General features: G+C 39.0%; 1 protein-coding gene and 1 long non-coding RNA gene across 6 annotated transcripts in view; one reads left to right on the forward strand and one right to left on the reverse strand.

Annotated features, from left to right (window-relative positions):
• Positions 1–8,317, forward strand: part of LOC122555111 (uncharacterized) — a 117,608-nt gene extending 109,291 nt beyond the window's left edge. Inside the window, exon 4 of the long non-coding RNA XR_015758902.1 lies at positions 5,523–8,317. This is a non-coding gene — a long non-coding RNA (uncharacterized LOC122555111). The remainder of the gene's footprint in view (positions 1–5,522) is intronic.
• Positions 1–27,443, reverse strand: part of epha6 (eph receptor A6) — a 687,522-nt gene that overhangs the window by 507,291 nt on the left and 152,788 nt on the right. The gene's annotated exons all lie outside the window — the stretch shown is intronic.

The raw sequence follows: 27,443 nt of genomic DNA on the forward strand, positions 1-27,443 counted from the left end.
CAGATGCATGGTCACTTGGTGTACCATTTACATTTTGCTTATCATAATCCATTACTGTAACCAGAAAAGCTGTCAGATGTGTGTTGCTGCACCATGAACATCCCAATGTAATAATTTCAAGGTCCAATGTGGAAGGTAGAATCTGATTTAAACAGATAAATGAAGCGGTAGACTGAGAAAACAACAGGCTTGCCAAATAAGTTGTGCTGCATCATAAATTTTTAATAAACTCTTAATATTAATATAGAACAAAGATACAGACTTGAACATTCAAATATTGAATGCTATTAAAGCAATTTCCTCACAACTGAATTTCTGCAGAGTTAAATCATGACCGAGGCAAATTTCATGCAAGTTACACATGTTTATTCATATCTAATCAACAATGTACTAACTATATTCCCTATGTTTGTCTCATTAACTCATTACAAAATATTTTTTAATAGTATGTTTTAAATGTTGCAAATATTTGCACGTTACAAGCCTATGGCAATCAATGCAGGGACCATCAACCACAGAGTGTCAGAATAGCAGGACAAGTTCATTCTTCCCCCTTGCAAGGCTGCAATGCCAGGATGGTGCTGTGATTACAGATGCTGAAATTTCAAAAATGTAGCAAAGAAATTGGAGGATTTATATTATTTTGGCAGCACTATATTTTAATACAAGATTCATGTAAAGCAACTGTAATGTTTAACCATCAATTATCAGAATACAAATTCAAAAGCAAATAAGATTATTTGTTTCATTCATTCACCATACTGTTAAAACTGCAATGAGCTGCTCTTGGACACTCTACCTACTAGCCCCAACCTTCAGATCATCTTAGTTTACTATCAGTCAACAAGATGAGGTAAAGATCCAAGTCCCAAATGATGGTATATCTCAGTGTTTGTAGTCATGGACTTGTAAGGATGCAAGCATAATTGTGATCACATGCTATAGTCACATCCATCACTTTGGAAGACCGAGATGAGTTACATTACACAGCAAATTATTAGTAGCAAGACCTCTCAATCTTGCAGCATTAAATTTGTTCATCTTGAACGTAGGTCAGAAAAATCACCACGTTCTTCCCTGATATCAAAGATACAAGGTGACAATAAACTTAAAGGTCCATAGTCTTGAATGATGACACCTAAGGGGCATGTTACTCTAATGTATAGAAATTTCAAAAATCTTGTAAAAACAAATCTGAAGCACTGTTCCAAGCTAAAACATAATAACAGGACAATTAAAGATTCAGATTAGTGAAGGGACAAGGTTAGGACATTTGTGCAGGAGAAGTTCTTTGAACAAGGCAATCAACACTTGGAATGAGCAAAGTAATTGAAACAAAACTCTTCTGGGATAATTCAGGAAACTGTGATGCAGTGATTCCAGGATTTTACACTTTCCTTCTGGATGAAACAACTGAAAATGGAATAAATGGACTTCTTCATCTGCATTTATCTTGAGCCTTTCACAGGAGCAACTGCTACATTCTTGGTGAAGCCAAAACTCTTTGGCCTGACCAAAACAACTCAAAACTAAAGGAAACTTTAGAAGTGAATATATGAGAACCATGTATATAAGCCAGGTTCCACAATGCTTTTTTCTTTATTGAATTACCCAATGCTGATGAACATCTTGGAAGAGCAGAGTCTGATTAGAACAAGTCAACATGGATTTAGTAAAGGGAGGTCATGCCTGACAAACCTGTTGGAATTTTTTGAAGAGGTAACAAGTAGGTTAGACCAGGGAAACCCAGTGGATGTGGTCTATCTAGACTTTCAAAAGGCCTTTGATAAGGTGCCACACAGGAGGCTGCTGAGCAAGGTGAGGGCCCATGGTGTTCGAGGTGAGCTGCTGGGATGGATTGAGGATTGGCTGTCTAACAGAAGGCAGAGAGTTGGGATAAAAGGTTCTTTTTCAGAATGGCAGCCGGTGACGAGTGGTGTCCTGCAGGGTTCGGTGCTGGGGCCACAGCTGTTCGCATTATATATTAATGATTTGGATGAGGGAACCGGGGGCATTCTAGCGAAGTTTGCCGATGATATGAAGTTAGGTGGACAGGCAGGTAGGACTGAGGAAGTGGGGAGGCTACAGAAGGATCTAGACAGGTTGGGAGAGTGGTCCAGGAAATGGCTGATGGAATTTAACTTGAGCAAGTGCGAGGTCTTGCACTTTGGCAAAAAGAATAAAAGCATAGACTACTTTCTAAATGGTGAGAAAATTAATAAAGCCAAAGCACAAAGGGATCTGGGAGTGCTAGTCGAGGATTCTCTAAAGGTAAACATGCAGGTTGAGTCCGTGATTAAGAAAGCGAATGCAATGTTGTCTCTTATCTCAAGAGGGTTGGAATATAAAAGCAGAGATGTACTACTAAGACTTTATAAAGCTCTGGTTAGGCCCCATTTGGAGTACTGTGTCCAGTTTTGGTCCCCACACCTCAGGAAGGACATACTGGCACTGGAACGTGTCCAGCGGAGATTCACACCGATGATCCCTGGAATGACAGGTCTAACATATGAGGAACGGCTGAGGATACTGGGATTGTATTCGTTGGAGTTTAGAAGATTAGAAGAAACTTAATAGAGACGTACAAAATAATACATGGCTTGGAAAAGGTGGCTGCTAGGAAATTGTTTCCGTTAGACGAGGAGACTAGGACCCGTGGACACAGCTTTAGAATTAGAGGGGGTCATTTCAGAACAGAAATGCGGAGACATTTCTTCAGCCAGAGAGTGGTGGGCCTGTGGAATTCATTGCCACGGAGTGCAGTGGAAGCCAGGACGCTAAATGTCTTCAAGGCCGAGATTGATAATTCCTCTAGACAACAAGAATCTAAGGGCTACAGGGAGAACGCTGGTAAGTGGAGCTGAAATGCGCATCAGCCATGATTGAATGGCGGAGTGGACTCGATGGGCCGAATGGCCTTACTTCCACTCCTATGTCTTATGGTCTTATGGTCTTATTTTCCAGGTGCGTTACTTTGTAATGGTTATAAGATACTGTTCTGTTTGCACAGGCTCCTTTAGAAACATTCAGCTAAAGCACATTTCTTTGTTGCTTTTGTTTGCTCTTTGAGCCACCAAAACTAATTACAGTATTATACCAGAAGGTTTGTTTTATTTTGTTATACCTTGCGCAACATGAAATATGCTGCATTTATTGAGCAATTTAATTAGCTGTATTGAAGCAACACAACTGCTCATCTTACTGGGGGTGTGCACCATTGAGAAATCAATAGTTGAACCAGGTGAGTATTAGACACTCCTGTGATAATTGGCCTCATCACTAAATTGTTCTGCTTTATTCATTTTGTGACTGAGTGCATTCAATAGATTCCCAGCCATTATGCCCTGCAACTTATACCAAATAGTTCAAACTAGTCCTACTGATTTGCATAATAGCATAGACACAGTATAAAGTTGCAAATTTAAGTTGCAATTTTCTAACCTCTCCTGTCACAGGTGGTCAGACCTAACAGTGGTAACAATGTGTTCCATGTTAAATTATGAATGGAAAATTACATGTAACCCATGCCCAATATGTTGGAATGGGCTGTAGAAGATTACATTTTTACTGATGACATTTAGATTCCGTAAAGTGAAATGAAAATGTCAAGAGAAGTATGTCCAGCTGATCAACAATTTGAATTAATTCATTATACTGTGTTTTGTATTCACTGTATCAATAAATCAAATGTATTTTGAAGATGATTTTTTGGAAATTTTGATAATTTACACTGTTCTATTTATGTTGTATAATGGACAGGCATCATACACAGAATGAAAGCTTATAAATGGTGCACTGATATACACTTTTGCTTTACTGCTACTTCTCAGAAGTGGTAAGGATCTCAAATCTAAGTGCCTGTATCAGTGAGATTGGGTGCAGTAATCTAATTACACAATCGCTGAATAAAATTGAGATTGATTTTATGTATACATGTTCAAAATGTATCCATTGTTATTTAGTTTCATATTTTTCAGACCCTGCTCACAGTGATGAAAGTAGCATCTGAACTTTTAATGCTGGCCCTTCCTCAGGATCACAATTCCTTGCAGAAGTGTAGAGCAGTGTTGGCTAATGCGAATTACTGAGTAATCAGAACATTGACTACGGTGACAATTTTAGCCACATTCATTCATCTCAGCAGAAAACTCTTTAGATATACATACATAATGCTGGTAAAATTTATTTCATAAGACAACTTACTTGACAAAAATTTAGCCCATCAATCAGTGCAGAAAAATTTTAACCAAAGCTTGCAGTTTAACAAAGAAGTCATCTGACACAACTAATCCAAGAATTGTTTCCAGCAATCGCAGGCAAATTTCGCAATTGTTATAGCATGAGACTCAATGAGATGCATCAATTTCTAATGTCATTGAATGTTGATTCCAGATTTAACTTCACTCACCACAGTTCAATGACTTCAAGTGTCACTGTCCTTAACTAGCGCATGGCAGGAAGGAGACAATATATTAATGTAGCATAAACCTAACCAGTTCTGTCTGAAACATGGTAGTACATGTGTCCTAAGCAGTTGTACAAGCAACTTGGATTTCAATACTATCTCAGAACTTGGTTCATAACGTTCTTAATCCTTCAAGAACTATTTTGATATAGAGCAGGTTACTAACTGTTCCTGCTCATGTATCATCTGAGAACAATATCATGTTCGGAATTAGAGTGCATACACAAAACAGAGCATGGTGAAGAGCAGCACCAAGCATTTACAAATAGTTGTACTCAGTGTGGTATTAAAATAGTGTGTGTGAACTGTGTTATTGTTGTTGGCATTCAATGCCTGACAGTGTCACAAGTTATCTACCATTGTACATTTTCAGAAGGAATAATGATGATGCAACTACACAGGTAATGTGATGGAAAGACATTGAAACCTAATGGAGATGTCTTCTTTGAGAATGTCCCTTGCAGACAGCAATATATTACCCATTGTCTCATCCACAATCTGCTTCTGCTTGTTACCTTGTAGCCCTTGTGGCTGTGTCCTCCCATAGTGAAGACCCTGATAAAGATCATATACTCATAGAAAAATGAACAGACACTTCGGCTGTCTACCAGAAAGGTTGTGTCAGGATTGGAATAACACATCTTCATTCTTCCAAATCTCATCTGGTAAACAAGGGAAAATCCAAGCCAAAATTTTTCCAAAATTTCCAAACAAGCATTTACCCTAAGCTCAGATACAATACTCAAAGTCACTCCAGCACCACTCATCCATGAAAAAATCTCCTTGCTAGTCAATGCTGCTAAACAAAAAACAAACTTTAATTTGTTATTCCAGTGTGAATGATTAGAGATGTGTTTTGTTGCATTATTCAAATTCAGCAGCAATACAAGACATCAATGTAAACACAGCTCCTCCCCATTTCTCTCCCCCTCCCTCCAAGCCGCTTGGTCCCATTGCTCAATTAATGCTATTGGGCAGGAACATGCATAGTCAAATGTTGGTATATAACTGAAGTTTATCTGAAACTGAAAGTCTATTTACTTTGTAATTTTGAAAGGATCAAACAATTTGGAAATACGGAAAAGACCAAGAATCAGTCCATGAAGAAACAAGCCTAAGTTTGGATGGAGCTTCAATTTATGAGTGTTTCCTTGAAAGAATGCAAGACATTTACTAGATACAGTTTCCTTTGTTACTTCAATTACCTTTAAATTAGTTTTCCAACAAATACCAGGAAAATATTTATTTTCAAGCACTTGCATCAGATGAAAACAAGGCATTTACACTATACAAAAGGAGCAGTGCTGCAAGTCCTACAGATAGAGAAATTTATTTTAAAGAGATCTGGAGAGAATTGGCACCTTTGCATTATCCACAGAAATCCATCTCATCAAGAAATAGTGAAACAATTAAATAAACCTTATTGCAGATGCTAATGGTGACAACTATTTGAATGATTTTATTGGCCTCAAACACATTTTAGATTCAAAGAAAATATTGTCTAAGCAAATATTTACAAGCAATGACATGGTGAAATTATTTGAAACATTTGCGAATTCAGTGCAGTACCTAACTGGAAACAAATTTAATAACAAAAACAAGAGAACTGCAAATGCTGGAAATCAACAGAAATTGCTGGAAAAGCTCAGCAGGTGTGGCAGCATCTATGAAAAAAAATCAGCATTAACATTTTGGGTCCAGCAACTCTTTTTCAGAACTGGGGTTCTGAAGTTCTGAAAGGTCACTGAACTCAAAACATTAACTCTGATTTCTCTCAACAAATTGAATAAGCCTGATTATCCCCAAAGATTTTGTTTAGCCAGGTTTATTTATAAGTAATTCTGATTATTTAAACTTGAGAATTAAAATAACTTTTGTCAGTCAATTGTCAATAATCATCTGTCGTAGTTAGTGGAGTTCTCTCTGGTTTGGAATTGTTCCTGTTAATTGAAAACTTGTTTCTCTTTTGAACAAACTCATGTAAGCAGCAGTAGCAGTGCAAAAATAGTTTTATTTACTTAGAGCAAGAAAAGTAGAATCCCATAACATGCATAATGAGAATTAAATGACACTTTGGAAAATCTTATTATGTGACATATCTGTAAAAGATTACTCTGAAAACATATTAGTTATATTATGGTGGCAAGCCAAAATAAACTCTTGATATAGCCACTGCTAAAGCCAGAATTTGTTATAATGATTTTACCTTCATGCACACACTGTTGTGACGCAGTGACATTGTTGAATCCATTACTTTAAGGCATAAATTTAGGATTAAAGGTAGGATATTGGAGAGGAACCAAGGGCAGTGGCATTCTAGAACCTACAAACTGAAAGAGTGGCAAATTCAGAAACGCAGATTTAGTTACTGGTCCACATAGAAACTAACAGGCATTGCTTGTTGCAACCTGGACTCAGAAGGCAAGACTATACGTGTCGTGCACAGCCAACCTGGAAACTTCAAGGTCAAGCTGAATTTGGGTCTCAAGATTTCCTTACACTCAGTGGAAATATGTTGGTACCTTACCTGCATCTACAGAGAGCAGACCATTTGATCTCTGCTGGAGAGGGGTAGCAATCAGATACTGTGGAATGAGGAGAGAGCTGCTGCTAGCTCAAAAGCAAATGTTTAAAGCTTTATTTTTAAAACATAACATTTGTTGAGAGTGGAAGCACATCTTGATCAATATGGTGCTGCATAAAAGAAGTCATGATCGTCAGCTGGTGGGAACTAATCAGCCACATTCAAATTACGACTAAATACCGACAGCTGCAACATTGAGATCAGCAACAAACACTAAATTCTCTGGTCAAATACATTTTGCTTATTGCTCATAACTTGTTCATATTTTACTGCATTTTTAATTATTATACATGCTGTGCGGGGGGGGGGGGGGGGGTGGCTAAAAATCTGAAGCAGCATAGCCACTGAACATAGCAATTTCTCGATAGAGTCCTGATGTCTTCATTTGAAACTCTCCTGCTGATTCTTGCCTGTGCCCCCTATAGTATACAATTATTCTTAAAGTCACTGTTACGCAATCATTTTATTCTTTAAGGATCATTTAGCTAAACAAAGATATGAAGTAGCAAATGAAAACAATACTTTAAAATGGAAACAATTTCAAAATAATTTTATTCGCTTGACTATGTTTAACAGTGTGTCTTTCACAAATATGGACCAATAAACACATCAAAAAATGAAATTCAGAATATCAAAGCTTGCTGCGCATTATACTTGTGAATACGGTTCGGTGAAAGAACCTGCATAGAACACTAGAATTTATTCACAAGCAATAGGGTTAATGAAATGTTAAATAGTAGATGGGTAACAATGAAGCATATAGTAATTTCATTATCTGCTTAACAGTAGTTGTACCTGTTATCTGATGCCTACAAACATGCACCAACAAGGGATGCTGTATGGTTAACAGTAGCAGCAACAATAAGTCTTGCCTATCTGGCATCAATTCTACTGTCTCTGACACTGCCTTGACCAAAATCAATATATACTTTGTACAGCCCATCTAGGCCCATCTGACCTGCAGATCTCTATGCTGTAGTTCACATCATTAACTCACTGAGCTATCAGGATAAACATAAAAGCATTCTCACTCTCAGTTCTTGCAGGTAAATATTTCCAAATACTGTCCAGTGACAACATTTGGTTTTAAGCCAGGCAAATGCATTATATAAATGATTTTAATGCAATTCTAAAACTTTATGGATACATGCTTAAAGGATAATAATTTCAGCTTAAAAATAAGGTGCATTGTTTTTAGTGCAAGCTATGGTTTGTTTAGTACTGAATTGTGGTTCAATTGCACAAATGTATGAATAAAAATAAATTGGTTAAAAGATATGTTCCCAAATGCTGTCAAAATTATTTCAAAAAAATATTCAAATCACACTCATGGTCTGTAAAAATTACAATTCAATTCACCGTTTTACATACTGCTAGCCTAACTTTGCACTCTGAGATTGCTGACTTAGTAACAATTAGTACTGAATTATGGACAACAGCTGGTGTAGACCATGTCCATTTATATGTGGAGGGATCATGACCACCCCTAAACATTGCTTGAGAACATGGGAGTGAAAAAGCAAAGTTGTCATAGCCCTAACAGACTACTTTATTGAATACAATGGAGTGGCTTGTTAGATTATTTTAGAAAATAAATACATTGCTTGAGGCTAGACCAGGTAAGGACAGCAGATTTCATTTGGACCAACACAGCTGATCCTTCCCTGAAGGGCATTATTGAATCAGGCAGATTTTTGCAACAAATATAGTAGTTCTGTGGCCACTAAACATGATACTATTTACTGATTCCAGATTTTATTTGATTCTTGGAATTTAAATACCACCAGCTGCCATGATGAGAAAGAACTCATGTCTCTGGATTATTAATTTAGGTCTTAAGAATACCAGTTCAGTTTAGAATACTAGTTTAGAATTCCAGATAACCATTTGATAACCATTATGGTACAGTATTGATATCCATTGATCCTATTTCACCATGAGAAGACATTGAAGGAGAAAGTTCTGTATCCTTTGGTGTCAGGTCCTAATGGAACATTTCTCACAAGGTTAATGATGGATATTTTCAATGTGATGACAAAAAAATGATGTACAGCATTTTTTCTCACTTAAAAGAATGAAAAGCTTTGATCGATGTAATATAACTTCATAATCATCTGTCTTTTAAAGCTGGAAAATAAATCAACAACCATGGCTGCAAGTTAAAATTGTTTATGTGCAATAACATGACAAGGGGAGATTGTGGCAAGTGTGCTCAAAGACAAGTTGCAGTCAATCATTCTCACCACACACATATAAATCTATTGTTTGAAGAATAAACGATCTATGCTTCTGGAACAACGGAGATTTCAGTGTGGTGCTTTCTTTCAATGGACAGAAAAGACTTACTGGTACCTGAAGTTGAAATGAGTTGAGGGCTAACACAATGGTGTAACATTCTTGCTTTCTTTCTTGAATATTTATCAAAGACAAAACTTCAATACTTTATGAACAGTACATTAACTTGGAAATTTAATTCCAGAAACAATTTTAATTTAGATTAGCCACTTCATATGCCTTTACCTGAACATGAATGTTAACTGTTTATGTTCACAGGTACATTTGTTGAATTTTGATATGAAATAATTAATACCCAAGCCCAACAACTGTGTAAAAACCACAGCAGAATCAGTCAGCAAAACTACATCTGATATATACTCGTCACAAGTTCTACAGTATATTTTGGCCAACATGCCCCAGGCAAGCAGAAGCCTCAATAAATGCAAAAATCTGTTTGATTAATTTGCATCCCATGCATTCAGTTCTTACTGCTCACCTGACCAGGCAAGCCTGGTACTACTTAAAGCAATGATCATTAAAAAAAAAGCCAATGTTTCTTGGTGGCCCAGGAGGAGCAGGATTGCTCCTCCTAAGGGCATGTTTGGGCCCTCAGTCTCTTGTGACTGCTGGCTACTGTGTGAATTCATGTTTCTGCTGATCAGTGTCCACATTAGTTGAAATGCCCAGTCCTCCTCCCAGCAGATTAGCCCAGGTTAAAATCATGGCTTAACTGAATTCATTTGTTATTATGTTAATTTTAACACTGGCATGATTGTTAAATCATGAAGCATTAATCACATACAGCCCATGTTTATTTGATAGTCTGCAAGATAGCTGTATTTAAGAACTCACATCTGCCTTGTATTATCAAAGCAAACTCTTAAAGACATAAATTGCAAAGTTTGTAAAGGAACAGATGAGAGCATGCTGAAAACTTTAATAATGCACAGGTATTACAAATAAAAATCAATATTTCTACTTAAATACTTGAAGACCATTTTTCAAACCAAAACTGTACTTCAATATTGTACCATATTGTAACCAGCACTGGGATATGTTCAATGTATCTAACAGTTTAATGTTTATTTTTCAACAAGGATTCCTCTTTTCAAAAAATCTTCACGAATCACTGCATCAGTTATTTTGCTAGTCTCTAAAATTTAAAAGTCCCTTTTTTTAAAAATATTACTAAAATCTGAGAAAACATCAGCCAATGTTATTGCACCCTTTTGGCATATTCAAGGAGGGATATAACATCAGAGAGTGAGTGGAAAGACATTACTTTCACAGCAGTGCAAACTTTGTAGGGCTCGAGTACCTAGATCACAATTCAATTCTACATTCATCAGATATGCTTCCCAAACATCTTTTTTTAAAACTGACATTGAATATTATTAATCTCAGACTGAGAATGCTCAGAAAAAATTGAAAAAAATGGGCTTTGGTGAGTTTGTAATCTAGGCACATCAGAGCTGCAGCTTCAGAAATGGTGCAAGTTAGTGACTGGAAACCTTTTCCCTCATTTGAACATGCAGATTAAAAGCTAAGAGAAATTAGCCAAGAACACAAAAATCTAGACAAGCAGCAAATATGGAGGTGCAGCTCACTAAAATTGATCAAAAACCTCCAAACTACACAAATTTCATTTACCTACACTTGGTTCATAGTATTTTGTGCTCTGGTATTTTAAGTACTCTCCAGATGCTTTCCCCACCCACCAGACAGCTTCACATATCTACCACCCTTTGGGTGAAATAAGTTCTCAGATCTCCCCCAAACCATTTGCTCCTCACCTTAAACTTATGCCCTCTGGTCTTAAGACAAGTCTGCCATGGGGAAGAGTTTCTGACAATCTACTCTGTCTAAACCTCTCAATTTTGTGTCCTTCAATCAGGTTCCCTCTCAGCCTCCTCTATTCCAAGGAAAACAAACCCAGACTTTCTTCAAACTTTTCATCCCAGGCAGCATCCTGGTGTATCTCCTCCACACCCTCTTCAGTGCAATCACATCCTTTCAAAAGTGTGGTGACCAGAATTGCACATAGTATTCCATCTGTGGCCTAACCAATGTTTTATAAAGTTGAAGCAAGACATTTTTGCTTCTCTAATCTATGTACCAACTAATGAAGGCAAGCATCCCATGTGCCTTCTTCACCAGTTTGTCCCCTATGCTGAGACCGACAGGATCTATGGACTTGTATACCTTTAGGTTAGATTAGATTAGATTTCCTACAGAGTGGAAACAGGCTCTTCGGCCCAACAAGTCCACACCAACCCTCTAAAGAGTAACTCACCCAAACCCCTTTTCCCTCTCACTAATGCACCCTACACTCTGGGCAATTTAGCATGGACAATTCACCTAACCTCCACATCTTTGGACTGTGGGAGGGAACCGGAGCACCTGGAGGAAACCCACGCGGACACGGGGAAAATGTGCAGACTCCACCCAGACAGTCACCCAAGGTTGGAATCAAACCTGGGACCCTGGTACTGAGGCAGCAGTGCTAACCACGGAGCTGTCCCAAAACGCAGGCTTGTCCAGGATTTGAACCCAGGATCTCTCGCAAATCTGTGTAGTAGAAGACCCAAAGCGAGAATCATACCCCTAGACCAATGAACCACATACAGGGGGTGCCTCCACCTTGGTCCCTTTGTTCCTCAGTATTCCCTTGGCACCTACCATTCATGTGTATATCCTTTCCTTATCATACCTCCCAAAATGCACCATCTAGCACTTAGCAGGATTAAATTCCATCTGGCTTTGCTCAGCCCAGTTTATGAACTGATTAATATCAGACTGTAATCTAAGATCATCATCTTCACTACCAAAACACATCAAATTTTGGTGTCATCTGCGAAACTATTAATTAAACCTTTACATTCATGCTCCAAGTTACTAATGTACATAAACAGCAAGGGTCCCAGCAATGATTCCTGTGGTATACCGCAAGTCACCAGCTTCCAATTACAAAAACAGCTCTCTCTTTGCCTCCTCAGTGTAAGCCAATTTTGAATCCAGTTTGCTATCTTGTCTTGGATCCCATGGGGTCTTAACTTTTGGACCAACCTTTCACGTGGGACCTTGTCAAAGGCCTTCCTGAAGTCCATGTAAACCACATTAACTGCACTACACTCAATATCTATTTAGTAACCTTTTCAAGAAATTCAAATTATTCAGACAGGATATGCCTCGAACAAATCTGTACTGACTACCTGATCAATCACTGCCACTCCAAGCATTTATCAAACCTGTCCTTCAAACTTTTTTTCCAATAATTTTCCTACTACTGATGTCAGACTAATGAGTCGATAATTACCTTGCCCATAATGGGCGGCACGGTGGCTCAGTGGTTAGCACTGCTGCCTCACAATACCAGGATCCTAGGTTCAATTCCAGCCTTGGGTAACTGTCTGTGTGGAATTTGCACATTCTCCCAGTGTCTGCATGTGTTTCCTCTGGGTGTTCCTCCCACAATCCAAAGATGTGCGGGGCACGTGAATTAGCCATGCTAAATTGCCCATAGTATTAGGTGCATAATTAGAGGGAGGTCGGTCTGGTTGGGTTGCTCTTCAGGGGGTCGGTGTGGACTTGTTGGGCCAAAGGACCTGTTTCCACACTGGAGGGAATCTAATCTCTGCTGCCCTTCTTGAACAATGGAATGACATTAGCTATCCTCCAATCCTCTGGCACTTCACCTGTGTTCAGCAAAATATTCAGTCTATCTGCAAGGCCCCAGCAATCTCCTCCCCTGCCGCCCACAACTGTCTGGGATATAGCTCACCAGGTCCTGGAGATTTAAACATTGGTATCCTTGCTAAAATATCTAATACCGCCTCTCATTAATCTTAAGGTGTGTTTGAATCTCACCATGCCAACTCTCATGCTTTAATAGCTGCAACATCTTTTTCCTCTAAATAAAGATGAGAAGTATTCATTTAAGACATCACCACACACAGGCTGCCCCCCTTGGTCTTTAATGGGTTCCATCCTTTTTCTGGTAATCATTACTTTTAATATATTTGTACAAAGCCTGCTCCCAGTCTATGGTTGATGGAGGGGGAAGAAAGAGAGCGTGATGGAGGGGGAAGAAAGAGAGCGAGAGAGAGCGAGAGAGCGAGAGAGAGAGAGAGAGAGAGTGCGAAAGTATTGAGAGAGTCGAGTGAAATGACATTTTAATTAACTGCTGGGGAAAGTGTGAGAGAAATAAGATAAACTTCCTCTTTTCTAAATACGTGGAAGCTTGCTCATGAAAATTAAAATCAAGTTCTTTACTCCAAAAAGAAAATGGACATCCACAAAAAGAAATTGTCGATGAGCAAATAACAAAAACCTCTAAATTTATCCTGGACAGGTAGATAAGCCATAGTTCCATCTAGCGAGTTTGGAGAAGATTTGTAGCTCAGGTTGAGGTTCTGAATGTAGGTTTGCTCGCTGAGCTGGAAGGTTCATTTTCAGATGTTTCGAAATGTCTGGCAGCTTCTGAAAATGAACCTTTAGCTCAGCGAGCAAACCTACATTCATAGTTCCATCTAGCCTATTCTTTTTAAAGAAAATTTAAACTTGATTACACAAGAATAACAATACCATATAAATCCCATGGTTCATGGCACAAGTCAGACACGATGGATTCTGTCGTGAATCCATCTGCCTGGACTCACCAAAGCCTGCCCACTATCTATAAGGCAAAAGTCAAGACCGTGATGGAACATTTGCTTGGATGAGCCAAGTTCCAATAACTCAACATGTTTTACATATCCAGGACAAAGCAGTCTGTTTGACATAGCACATCCATAAACATGCACTTCTTCCACCACCACCACTCAGTAGTAGTAGTAATAGTAGTAGTGCACACCATGCAAAAGATGCCCTGCTGAAATTCACTAAGTCTCCTTAGACAGTACCTTCCAAACGCAGAACCACTTGCATCTGGAAAGACTAGACCAGTAGTTACATGTGAATACCATATCTGGAAGTTCCTCTCTAAGCTACTCACCACCTACCTTGGAAATATATTGCCAATCCTTCAGTGCTATGGAGTCAAAGTCCTGAAATTCCCACCCTAAAGGAATTGTGGATCTATCTGGACCAAATAGATCAACAGCAGTTCAACGTGATATTTCACCACCACCTTCTCAAGGGCAACTCAGGTTGGGCAATAAATGCTTGCTTCAGGGAATTTAAAAAACTAGCTCTAATCCCTTTTCCTAACAATAATTTATTCAATCCTCTTACAGCTAGTCATGATCGTACAAAATATGATTGCACTTTCACCATTAAAATATCCAGCTCTGCCTATCTTTGGGTGTTCAACTTTAAATTATGTACTCCAGATTTCATTTGTGCCTGACAGAAATACTTGCTTGAATCAAAATTCGTCATATCTGTCAAAGTAACATTTTCTCAGATTCTCCTCCAAGACAAACGATTGAGGAGGCAATAAATAATTTATCCTCATTTATTAGACTGATAAGTTCTAGAAGCAGCACTATAAATCAAATCTCACTGTTCTTTAAATAGCATTTCCTAATAACGCTGACAACTCCAGGTAATTTGCAGCTAAAGAACTGCAGTCCATGTAGCAACTAACATGTACACAGCAAGGTTCCATGGTGTGAAACAGCTGTTTGTACAAATCTGCTTTGGTGACATTGATTGAGGAATAAATGCTAGTCAGAACATTGAGATAGCATCTTTGCTCTGTTCAAATTGTCCTCTTTGATCTTCTATGTTCACCGAAAAGAACACACAGAGGAAAAGCTTCAGTTTAACATTTCATCTGAAAGTTGGCACCTCCAATGGCTCAGCATTCTGATAGTATTGCAGGCAGATCAATGAAGTTTATAGTAATGGGCTTGAATTCGCAACCTGACACAGTGTTTTTCCTTGCCAATTTCTACATAGATCTTGATGTAATATTGAGTCTATTGCATTGAAGACTCCTCCAATACCACCTCTAAGAAAGATCTGTGCTCACTAGCACCACAAATCCACTGAAAGTGCAGATCATTAGGAGGTATGATCCAGAAGGTCCAGAAAACTGATTGCAGACCCAATATTGTCTTATTGCATTAGGGAAAGGATAGGCATAAAACTTTCCTACTGATTAGCTCCTGCCACCCCCTCGCAAGTGATGAATTTATACCTTCATGTGAAACATATTTAGAACATGCACAGAGGCTGGCAAGGACTTTGAAATCTTCCTAAGTAGGGCACATTCTATGTCCATAAACAGGATTGCCTCCCCCCATTCTTGCTGACCAAGCCTTGAAGGTTATAATGGTCATGCTGGACTTAGGGAAGATGGGTGAGAACTAAAATGAGTGAGACATTGTTCAATCTTCTCTTATTCAATTCACCGGTCATAGATGTATCAGACCATGATAGTACGGTCGGAGTGACCTTCAAATTCAGGGTTGTGCACTGGAGTACATTCTCTTTCACCATGTGTCTTTACTATGTGCTTAAAGATATCAATTCAGAACAAATCAATGCTCAGAGTAGAGTAGCTAGGTAAGTGTCTAATGAGAGTCGAATCCAAGATATTTCCCTTGAACTGAAATGATTGGCTTCAAATACCATAGCGTTCTTCCTTTGAGCTAGGTATGATTCCAGCCAGTAGAGACTTGCTTTTTTCCTGATGCTAACTGACATCAGTTCTACTCAGTCTTTCTAGGTGCTGAACTGGGTCGGACGCTGTTTTAATGTTAAGGATAAGCATTCAATGCACTCTGGAATGGAGGGCCCTGCTCATGTTCGGATCAAAGCTGAAAAGCGTGTAGAGCAGAATAGTCTTGGCAGAACCCAAATGAACATCCAGATTCTGTTAATTCTCAATTTGACAGTTCTACTTTGTTAAACAAGCATCGAATAAGTAAATTAGAGTCATCTGCTGACCAATAAAACAGATATGACTAGACAGCAAGATGCGTTTTGGTGATCCATCAGTTCTAACTTTGTACTTTAATATTACCATATGGAGGACAATTTGGTTTCTTGGAATTTCACAGTTCGTTTTGCCAAGCCAAATGATGTTACATTTAAAAAAAAGTCAAGGACAAAGTAAAACTATGAACTTCTCTACATACTCTATTTCGGCATACCAGTTTCTAATGATTATTTACCATTTATAATTAAATCTTATTTCCACAGAATACTTACAAATCAATAATTCATATACAAAACAATTGCTTGCAAGCCCCTTCTTTGTGTTCAACAAATTCCTACATTTTAGACACAGTTTTATTACTTTTATGTTATAAGGACAAGACCATTCATTCCCTTGAGCAGTTTCTGTCATTGTTAGATTCTGGCTGACTTCTATTTGAACTTTGCTTGCAAACTATGCATGCCGAGTGCTCACTGCAACCCACCTTGAATATATAATCTGCTTACAATGCTGTAGAGTACTTTGGGAGGAAGTGAGACTAAGTCAAATTTCTCCCTGTTCAAATAGCCATGACTCTAAATGTAAAAACAAAACATGCTTTGTGTTTCGCAGCACAGATAATGATTTGATGGGTTACAGAGCATGGTCTGGAAAGTGAAGTTGAGGCCAAGATGAGATCAGCTGTGAATGTATTAAATGGTGGAACAGGCTCAGGGGACTGAATTGCTTACTCCTAGTTTTTTTTATATCATGCTCTTACGATATAAGTGCTGCTTGGTGAGCAGAAGTGAGATTGCTTTGGGGAGTGTTCCACAATGTCAGGAAAATTGTAACAAAACCATTCTCTGGATAGTACCTTAAGACAAGTACATTTTCAATCTTTAAAAAAAAATCACAAGTAAATTTCAAACCTTGTGTAGTATACACATATGAAATTACTCAAAGAATCAATTTGTCTCTAAATGCACTACTCACTAATTGTGGTATGCACCAACCTTGTAAAAAAAAAAGTTAGACTGCATAGCTCAATGCCTCTGTTACAGCATTCAATAACAATTTCATATGAACATTAATATCGCATCATTAACTTTTAGGCTTCTAGATTTGATATAGTACTTAAGGAAAAATGTGTGAGAAGCATATTCTGAGAGATAACTTTAGGAAAGCACACAAAATATTGACTACTTATAGACCACAGTGATTGTAAATTCAAGATGATCAGATTTAAATCTATTTGTTTAGCACCTCCCACATATGTCTGATCATTTATTTCTTTTGAATTTGGTTAACTTAAATTGGTTTCACTGAAGGCAAATCAATATTGGATTTGTAACCATAGCATTTCATCACAAATGATTCAAATTATTTTTATTTTGTTTATAAATAACATAGCGCACTGCAATTTCTATTTCACGTCTGCAATAATATAGCTTCATGATGGTTTGTACAAATACATTAGTCATTTTTAAAATCTAATTCATAACTTGCAAATATCTGAAAACTATTGCATTTTTGCCAACTCTTTTTTTTTCTATGTTGGAAGATATTCTTACGCATTTTAGTTTATCTATACAGTTAAAATAAACTTACACAAACAAAATATTAGCTGGCCACAATGAGCACGTGTAGATAATGGACATTACAACAAAATCAGTTTTAAGAGTAATTCTGCTCAGAGAAAGAGCCCCAACAATGCAAGACCTTGCTAAATCTTGAACTGATCAGTCAAATCATTTTTACATCCTCATGTAATCAGATCTTCCATTTGTGTAGCATCTTCTGCTCGTTTTGATGCATATCATGAAATGTTATTTCCAACAAAATTTCTCAACCTTGAAATAACATATCCCAATAGTCCAAACCTAGATGAAAAAAGCTTTGTCAAAAATCACTGATCTGGCGTACACTTCAGTTAAAACAACATTGTTCAATAATGAACTTAGATAAACTTCTAATCATTCGCTTACTAATATTAAAATTGTGAATGAAAAGGATGCAATGTTGGATTAAGCACAGTGGCATAACAGAAAGTTTGGGATATAAGATGCAATTGATAGTTATTTTGCTTAGTCTAATAATAAAAGCAACATACAGTGCATGCAGCTAAACTGAAATAAAAACGTCACAGATGCTGACCACTCTGCCAAGAGAAGAGAGATTTCTGAAGAGTCATACAGTACTCAAACAGTTTCCTCTGTTCCTCACCACAGATGCTGCCAGACCTGCTGAGTTCCTCCAGATTTTGAGCATCAGCAGTATTTTGCTTTTTTGAAATAAATGTCAACACTAAGACTTTTCTTTAGAACTAAAGAGCAATAAAAATGTGATGGGTTTAATGCTGTTGAAATAGAGGGAGGGATCTGGTAGAACAATAGCAAAAGATGAGTGATCTGTTAGAGGGCAGGAGAGATTAAGTAACTAAGATGTCATAGAATAAAAGACAAAGGGAGTGTAACTGTCAGAGCAAAACACCAAAACATTGGTCCAGAATATGTGGTAATGACAGGCTAATGGGCAACTCTATCAATTGGATTCTGTCTGGGATCCTCACTGCAAGCGGATATAGCAACACAGTTTTAGTGTTTCCCCTTGGATGAGAGCTGCTACACTAAGTTTAGAAAATGTGACTAGGAATTAGGTTTTACTGTCACGTCAAGTACAGTGATACAGGATGAAAAAAATGTACAAAGTCGCCACTCCTGGGATCATTTTAGGCACTAGGTACCTAGTACAAAACAGTGGATACAAGTAAAGAAATAAGTTAAAAGTACAACATTACAGTTCTTCTCAGTATAAAGTGTAAATAAAGAAACAAAGTTCAAAACCTGTAAATAATGTTAATGTTACAGTAGGGACAAGAGAAAGAGTATGCTATAAATCAGAGCTTTAAACTGCCACAGAATTTGTAAAGAAAGAATTTATTTTTGAAGTGTTCCAGTTATCAAAGTTAAATAACGTATTGTAGTATATTACTTACATCATCAAATTTCATTGCAGATATTGCTTTGCAATTCAAACAGTGTCTGTTGCCAGCAGAACCAGAGACATTTAAATCACGAAAAACATGGTGCAAAAAAATTAAATCTATCATGTTCAAGACAGTAACCTTAAGGCTGTGCACAATTTCTATTTGAAAGCCAATTAATCAGGCTGACTCAGCTGAAAACCTTTTTGAGCTGCACCATATGTAAATTATCTAATTGGTTCTTACTATGTCCTTCCTCATATAGGTGTTCTGAAGGCTAATGACTGTTGCTCATTAAAATTAAGAATCTTACATTTTGCTTATTGGAATAATTCACAATTTGTTTCAATCATTAGGAGTGTGCCACATGCATATTGCCCACCAAGATTTCCATTCAGGGAGGATAGACCTTGTTGTCAAATGGCCAATGTAGCAACAACATCACTAGACTAAAGCAGCTATGATTCGATGTTGGATCCCATGGAGCATAGAACCATGAAGCCATCACTCTGTCTGACATTTCTTAGTCTAGTGACACTTGTTTGTCATATCCAAATGTTTGAAACAAACAGTTGCTGCAGCACAAAAACTTCTGTAAAAGAAATATTTCACAGAATGAGGACACCATTTTACCAAGGCCAGCACTTATTGCTTATGGTGAGGCGGCTCACTGAATCATTGCAAGATCCACTCATACTCCTATTAGGGAGGAACTTGCAAGATTTTGAAACAACAACGTAAAACAGTGATATAAATTCCTGTATTGCAAGGACTGTGCCTGAAAAATGAATACACCAGTGCAGTCTTGAGGCAGTGCAGATTAGTCAGAAGTTATGTCTATCCTCTCAGACAGACTTAAGTATCTCGTGGTATTAGTTTTGAAGAGGAACAGAGTTATCTGTAGTGTCCTGGCTAAAATTTTCCTTAAATCAATATCACAAAATCAAATTGCATGGATATTATTACATTGCCATTTAGGGAAATTTGCCATATGCAAAATGGTCCCTGCATTTCTAACATTGCAACAGCAACTATACATAAGGCTACCAGAGATCTAAAATAAAATAATATGATGCAGAAATTCAACAGCATTTGTGGAGGAAGAAGCAGAGTTAACAGAGTCCAATAAGCCTCTTCTTTGGAAGCCTATAATTGATTACCTGTAAAAGTAGTTTGAGACATCCTGTGATCATGAAAAATCCTATGTTAAACCAAGTTGTTTGCTTTAAGTCTGAGATTTCAGACTCCATATCCCCTTCACTCAGTCCACCCACCCCTTCAGCATTTATGTCTGCACTGTTCAAAATCTGCCTCCCAACCAGTCACTACAGCTTGACAAATAAAAAACAAGACGACATTTCAAATAAATAAACACCATCCTTTGGCATTGGAAATCATTGGCTAAGATACCGGTACTGTACGCAATTTAGAGGATAGTGCAGAGACAGTATGAGTATGCAAGAAGGGTGTGGGAAATATATTCAGGGTGGCAACATGTAACAAATGGAATGCCACAATGATCAGTGCTATGGCACAATTATTTATAATGTACATTTATAACTTGGATGAGGAAAGTGAATGTACTATAGCCAAGTTTGCAGATCATGCAAACGTAGGTCTGGATGCAAGTGCTGAGGATGGTAGAGAGTGTACAGAGGGATATAGATAAGTTAAGGAAGTGAGTAAAAACTTAGCAATTGAACTATAATGTAAGGTTATGATTTTAGCAGGAAAAGGAGGAGCTGAATATTGTTTAAATGGAGAAAGATGCATAAAGCTGCAATGAGGGATTTGGGAGTCTGCATGTATAAATGACAAAAAGACGATAGAGAAGCAGATAATAGGAGAAGGCAATGGAATTTGAAAAAAGGAACGGTGAATGATGGAAATCTGAAACAAGAACAGAAATTGCTGGAGAAACTCAGCAGCTCTCACAGCATCTATGGGGAGAAAGCAGAAACAATGTTTCCAGTTCAGTGATCTTTCTTCAGGCCTGTCTGAAGAATGGTCACCAGACCCAAAATGGTGACACCACTTTCTCAAGGCAAATGGGATCATGGCCTTTATTTCAAAAAGAATGGAGCATAAAGATAATGAAAAGATACAGCACTGGTAGTTCACAGCTTTTGTTTCCCCTATGTAAGGAAAGATATTCTGGTATTGGAGGCAGTCCAGAGAAGGCTCACTAAGTTGATACTGTCATATGATGAGAAGTTGAGTAAGTGGGGCCTCTACTCATTGTAGTTTAAAAGAATGAGAGATAGCTTCATTAAAACATACAAGACTCTTAGGGGACTTGACACGGTAGATTCGGAAAGTACATTTTCCTTTGTGGGAGAGACTAGAATTATTGGGAATAATATCAGAAAATACGGTTGCCCATTTAAAGCAGACATGAAGAGGGATCCTTATCTCAATGGATAGTGAATTTATAGAATTCTTCACTGAAGTGAGTTCTTGGTACTGGGTCATTAAGTATATTCAAAGCTGATAGAGACAGATTTTAATCAGTAAGGGAATCATGGATCATGGGGGAAAAGGCAAGGACGTGGAGTTGTGGATCATCAGATCAGCCACAAACTCATTGAATGGGGGAGCAGACCTGATGGGCTGAATGGCCTACTTCTGCTCCTGTGTCTTATGGTCAATGCATCATCATCACAAACAGGCAGCAAAAAGCAAAGAGGTGGTATGTTGTCAGGTCTCTAGGATAGAAGATAAATCAGACTGTGCTGCACAGACTTGGACTAGGATTTGAATGAGGCTGGTGCGGTAGAATACTAATGAGCCTGCACACAGAGATGCTAGGTATATTGGGAGGCCTGCCAGTTGCTGTCAAGGAGCATGGAAACCAATGCTAACTTGCTGCAGGGCTTGGAACCCATTCTTTCTAAAAGAGAACTGCTAACCAGTGTGGAGGATGCTTGCAGAATCAATATTGACAGCAAACAGGTCAGCTTCCATTGCATTGCAGGCAACCAGTGCTCATGCCCTCCTGAGGAAACTCACACTGAGGTCATGAGATCCACACTTATCACTATACCACATGTCATCTAGCCAACAGCTTTCAAACCCCACTATTGCTGCTCAGCTAGCATGACTCAGATTATTTTCACTGTCATGTAACAGTCTGAAGCCAGGCACTGAACTCAGTGCTGCTTAAGGTCATCCTGCAGTGTCTGCCCTCAATCAGTAGCTTTCCCCCCATGATGCTGCAGTTACTGAGCAAGGTAGCATCATGTGGCAGCATGAGACAAGAACAACACAGCACAGATGCACAGGGAAGCACTGTGGTGATTCATTATACAAGAAACATGGGCAAATTTTGTTGGGGAATTATTTTTGATGTTATCTTCTTATTTCAGGATTGGTACCAAGAGGACATTAATATTCCATCGCTGGGAATTGTACAACAATTGTAGGATGAGGAGTAGTACGTTTACAGAGAGGAGGAGAAATTACTTCCCTCAAAGTGTGGTGAATCTGTGGAATTCACAACACCAGAATGTAGTGGATGCCAGGACACTGAGTAAATTTATGGAGGAGACAGATTCTTAAATAATAATGTGTTGAAGGTTTATGGAGAGTGGACACGTAAATGGAGTCAAAGCCGAGATGAGATCAGCCATGATGGTATTGAATGGCAGAACAGGCTCAAATGGCAGAATTTCATCTCCTGCTCCTAATTGTCACACAGTACATCTGGAACGGTGATGTTCTGGATGCTCCCTCTGCTTAATGATGGCCTTGTGGTGGAGTGTACCCTGTTAACTCGAATGCAGCAGGCCACCACAAGTTCGGAGACTCAGACAGAATCCATTTGTTTATTTCAGATTGCTGGTTTGTACAGTACAATGTGCAGGGACTTTGGCATTCCAATATTATATTTGATTTTGAAATACACAGCTTATTACAAGGTTTTCTTTTTCCAATCAGTCTTTCAAAAATACTTGAAGGATGAAAGTGGAGCAGTTCAAAGGTTGGAGTGAGAGAGTGGTAGGCTATACACAGGGAGAGTACCCTTAAGCTGTGCTGCTAAAGTGATGACTGACAACTTGTTTTGTACAGCTGAGGCTCAGGAGTAAGCCCAACAAGCTGCTTAATTGCTCCACATCAAGACTCAAAAGCTTCCTGGGAGTTAGCAGGCGTATCTAAGCTTTGGAGCTAGACTCAAGAAAAGTCTTAGGAACCATGTAGGGCTTTAAAGATGTTTAAATAAATCTTCTTGCTAAACTGGAGTTATACGGTTTCTTTGGTCCAACTCATCCATGCTGACCAGATACCCTAAACTGATCTGGTCTTAGTGTTTGGCCCATATCCCTCTAAACCCTTCCTACTAATGTATTCATCGAGATCTCTCTTAAATGTTGTGATTGTACCAGCTCCATGACTTCCTGTTACAGCCCACTCCAGACACACATCATTGCCCTGCGTGTGAAAACATTGCCCCTTTTATATCTTTCTCCCCCCACCTTAAACCTATACCATCTGGTTTTGGTCTCTCCTAACCTGGGGAAAAAGATCTTGGTTATTCACCATATCCATGTCCCGCATGACTTTATAAACCTCTAACGTCAACCATCAACTTCTGATGCTCCAGGGAAAATAAACACCCCATTGTTTTCAGCCTCTCCCTACAGCTCAAACCTCCAATCCTGGCAACAACCTGGCCGTAATTGGTTACTTGAAAACTGAAGAAACATGGATGACTTCCTTCTTCTGCTAAGCTATTTAGAAACTTTTTTGAACCAGGTTTTTGTGGTAGGTTGAGGATTTGGGAGCATAGGGAAAGTCAATTACAACATGGCAGCACAGTGACTCAGTGATTAGCACTGCAGCCTCACAGTGCCAGGGACCGGAGTTCAATTCCACCCTCAGATGACTGTTTATATGGAGTTTGTACATTCTCCCAGTGTCTGTATGAGTCTCCTCCAGGTTCCTCCCACAGTCCAGGTTAGGTGAATTGGCCAAGCTAAATTGCCCATAGGTGTTCAGGGATATGTAGGTTAGGGGCATTAGTCAGGGGAAATGTTAAGTAGTAGGGTAGGGGTGTTGGTCTGGATGGGATATTCTTCGGAGGGTTGGTGCGGACTTGTTGGGATAAATGGCCAGTTTCCAAACTGTAGGGATTCGAAGAAGGACACTGTTTATTTTTAAAGCAGCTATCAAACTTCAATAAAACATAGTTTAGTGGAAAATGAAGGAGCAAAACACCAAAACATTTTTGAGTGAAATAAAAGAGTTCTAGTATTCAAACCTGAAAGCTTAACAGAAAATTCAACATTGGTAGTCAATGCTTCAGACACTGCATCTGGTACAGATTGGTTGAAATACAGTTTTGCAGGTCAGAAGTCCTTAATGTCTCGAAGGATTAGATTCTTAATCCAAGCCAGAGTTTTTTTTTAAATGGGAATTTAGCAATAGCAGAATGGAGAAAGAGCTTAATGAATAGTTGTTTTTAAATATTTGCTTGATCACCAGATGCTGTGTTTCGGGGGAGAGAGAGAGGGGGGGGGAAGAGAGAGAGGGGGGGGGGGGGAGGAGAGAGAGGGGGGGGGGGGAGAGAGAGAGGGGGGGGGAGAGAGAGAGGGGGGGGGGGGAGAGAGAGAGGGGGGGGGGAGAGAGAGAGGGGGGGGGAGAGAGAGAGAGGGGGGGAGAGAGAGAGGGGGGGGAGAGAGAGAGGGGGGGGGAGAGAGAGGGGGGGAGAGAGAGAGGGGGGAGAGAGAGAGGGGGGAGAGAGAAAGGGGGGGAGAGAGAAAGGGGGGGGAGAGAGAAAGGGGGGGGAGAGAGAAAGGGGGGGAGAGAAAGGGGGGGGGAGAGAGAGGGGGGGAGAGAGAAGGGGGGGAGAGAAAGGGGGGGGGGAGAGAAAGGGGGGGGAGAGAAGGGGGGGGAGAGAGGGGGGGGAGAGAGAGGGGGGAGAGAGAGGGGGGAGAGAGGGGGAGAGAGGGAAGAGGGGGAGAGAGGGAAGAGGGGGAGAGAGGGAAGAGGGGGAGAGAGGGAAGAGGGGGAAGAGGGAAGAGGGGGAGAGAGGGAAGAGGGGGAGAGAGGGAAGAGGGGGAGAGAGGGAAGAGGGGAAGAGGGGGAAGAGGGGGAGAGATTCAGCTCATGCATACAAATCCATTTCCCTACTCACTCATCTTCCACCAGAAGCAGCTGTTGAAATATAGATCAGAGTTTATTCCTGGCCTTCTCTCCATTGTCTAATGAGCAGACTGACTGGTCAATCCCTCATCTCTCATGTCAAAAATATCATACAAATGTGAATTAAAATTGGAAACGCAAATTTTTTGACATTAAGTTAGTTGCCTGGCTTTGATTGTTTTTAGATGAAAACATTAATATCTTTGCAGACAGCTTTGTTTATTCCATATGGGTCTACCAAAAATTCCAAATCTCTGGTCAAGTGACTGCCACTAAAATTGTCAGTACAGTCACAATTACTTATATAACCTTATGAAGTGCTTTGTCATACAGCCCACCTATACCACTATGAAAATTGTATCTAGTCAGCATTGGAGCGCTAAACCTGCAGATGGTTTTAGAACTTCACAGTGGAACACAAATTCCATGCCAGAAATAGACAGTAACCTAGGGCTTAAAAAAGTAAATCCAATTACTATCAGAGAAAGAAGTATTGGAGACATTTCAAGAATTGAACTCTACAAAATCCCAAGAACTTGACAGCCTACAAACATGAACACAGGACAAAAGTAGTGCACTCAGAACCTCAAGTCTGCTCGGCTATTCAATAAGGTCAAGGCTGATCCGATTTTAACCTCAACTCTACATTCCTGCATAGTCCTGACAGTTTTGTTTTCTTGGTAATCAAGAATCTACCCATCTCTGCCAAACGTAAGTTAAAGAAATTCAGCATCCACTGCAGGAGGGAATTCCAAAGACACTCAGCCCTTGAAAATGTTTTCCTTGCTCCACCTTAAATGTGTGACCCTGTATGTTTCAATTATGACCCCTGGTTCTAGACTCTCCCACAAGAGGAAACATTCTTCACACCTACACCTTAGGATTCGAAATGCAATAACTGGAGAGAAAGTGAATGCATTGGCTATAATTTTCCAAAGTTCCTTAACTTGGGAATGGTCTCAGAGTGGGAAATAGGAAGTGTATATTGGTTTTTAAGAAAGGAGGGAGAGAATAAACAAAACATTTGTTGGGAAAAGGCTGCAATTGATGAAGGAAGTCATCTAAATTCCAAGATGGCAGCGGAGCAGGACTCCTCAGCCAGAGCTCGTTTGCTCCATCCATTTCTGTCCTTCATCTTTAATTTTTTTTATCCTTGATCCTTGAGTGAAGTCATTGTGGACTCCCAACCTAGAGGTGAATCCAGAGCAGCCTTGAGGCAAGGTGCTGAAGTGGACTGGATTGGAAGGCTGTTATTCTGAACTTATTTCTTTATTCTTCTAATTTCTTTTTATTATTTTGCACTTTTGTACCTGAAGTGGTGTGAATATCTGTAATGGTAGACATTTTATTTCTTTATTTTTCTATGTTTTTTTCCTAAGAATTTGTACTTAAAATCTTTACCTAGATACCTTTGTACCTAAAGTGGCAGTGTAAATGGTGACCTGTAAACTTTCACTGTGGTCATGTGAGTACGTGACAATAAAATTAATTCTGATTCTAACTCTTAACAATGCACTGAGTAAAGCACAGTGTGATTACAAGAACTCAATTCGGTTTTACTAAAAGGAAATCATGTCTGACAAAATTAGAGTTGTTTGAGGATATAACAATTAGGCTCGATAAAGTGGAACCAAAAGATGCAGCATGTCTGATGGATTTGCAAAAGGCATTCAAACAGATTGCCACACAAAAGGTTAACAGATACGGTCTGCAATATTAGTTAATACATTACCATGGATAGACAACTGGTTAGTGGATTGAGGAGACTTTTTCAAGTGGCAGATAGTGAACAGTGGAGTGCCACTGCTGGGTCTACTATTTACAATTTAGCGTGAGTAAAGCATCTAAGTCTGCTGATGATATAAAGCTAGGAGGAAGCTGCAAAGATTTGGAGACAGGTTAACTAATTGTATCTGTCATTTCGTTTCCCAGAGGGTTAGGTTATTCACTTTGTTCATAATTAAAAAAAACATATTGTTTAAAAGATGTGATACTTGTTCAGTATTTATGTTGAAAGAGAAAATGTGTATGGTCATTCGTGGAATGCAAAAAGTCCCAGGTGCAGCAAGCTGTTGGAAAAGCAAATTGCATATTGGCCTTTATCGCAGATGATTGCTACAGGAAT

Source organism: Chiloscyllium plagiosum, unplaced genomic scaffold, assembly GCF_037043375.1.
Source record: "Chiloscyllium plagiosum isolate Xiang-an unplaced genomic scaffold, Cpla_swu_hap1 HiC_scaffold_12, whole genome shotgun sequence".
NCBI lineage: Eukaryota > Metazoa > Chordata > Chondrichthyes > Orectolobiformes > Hemiscylliidae > Chiloscyllium > Chiloscyllium plagiosum.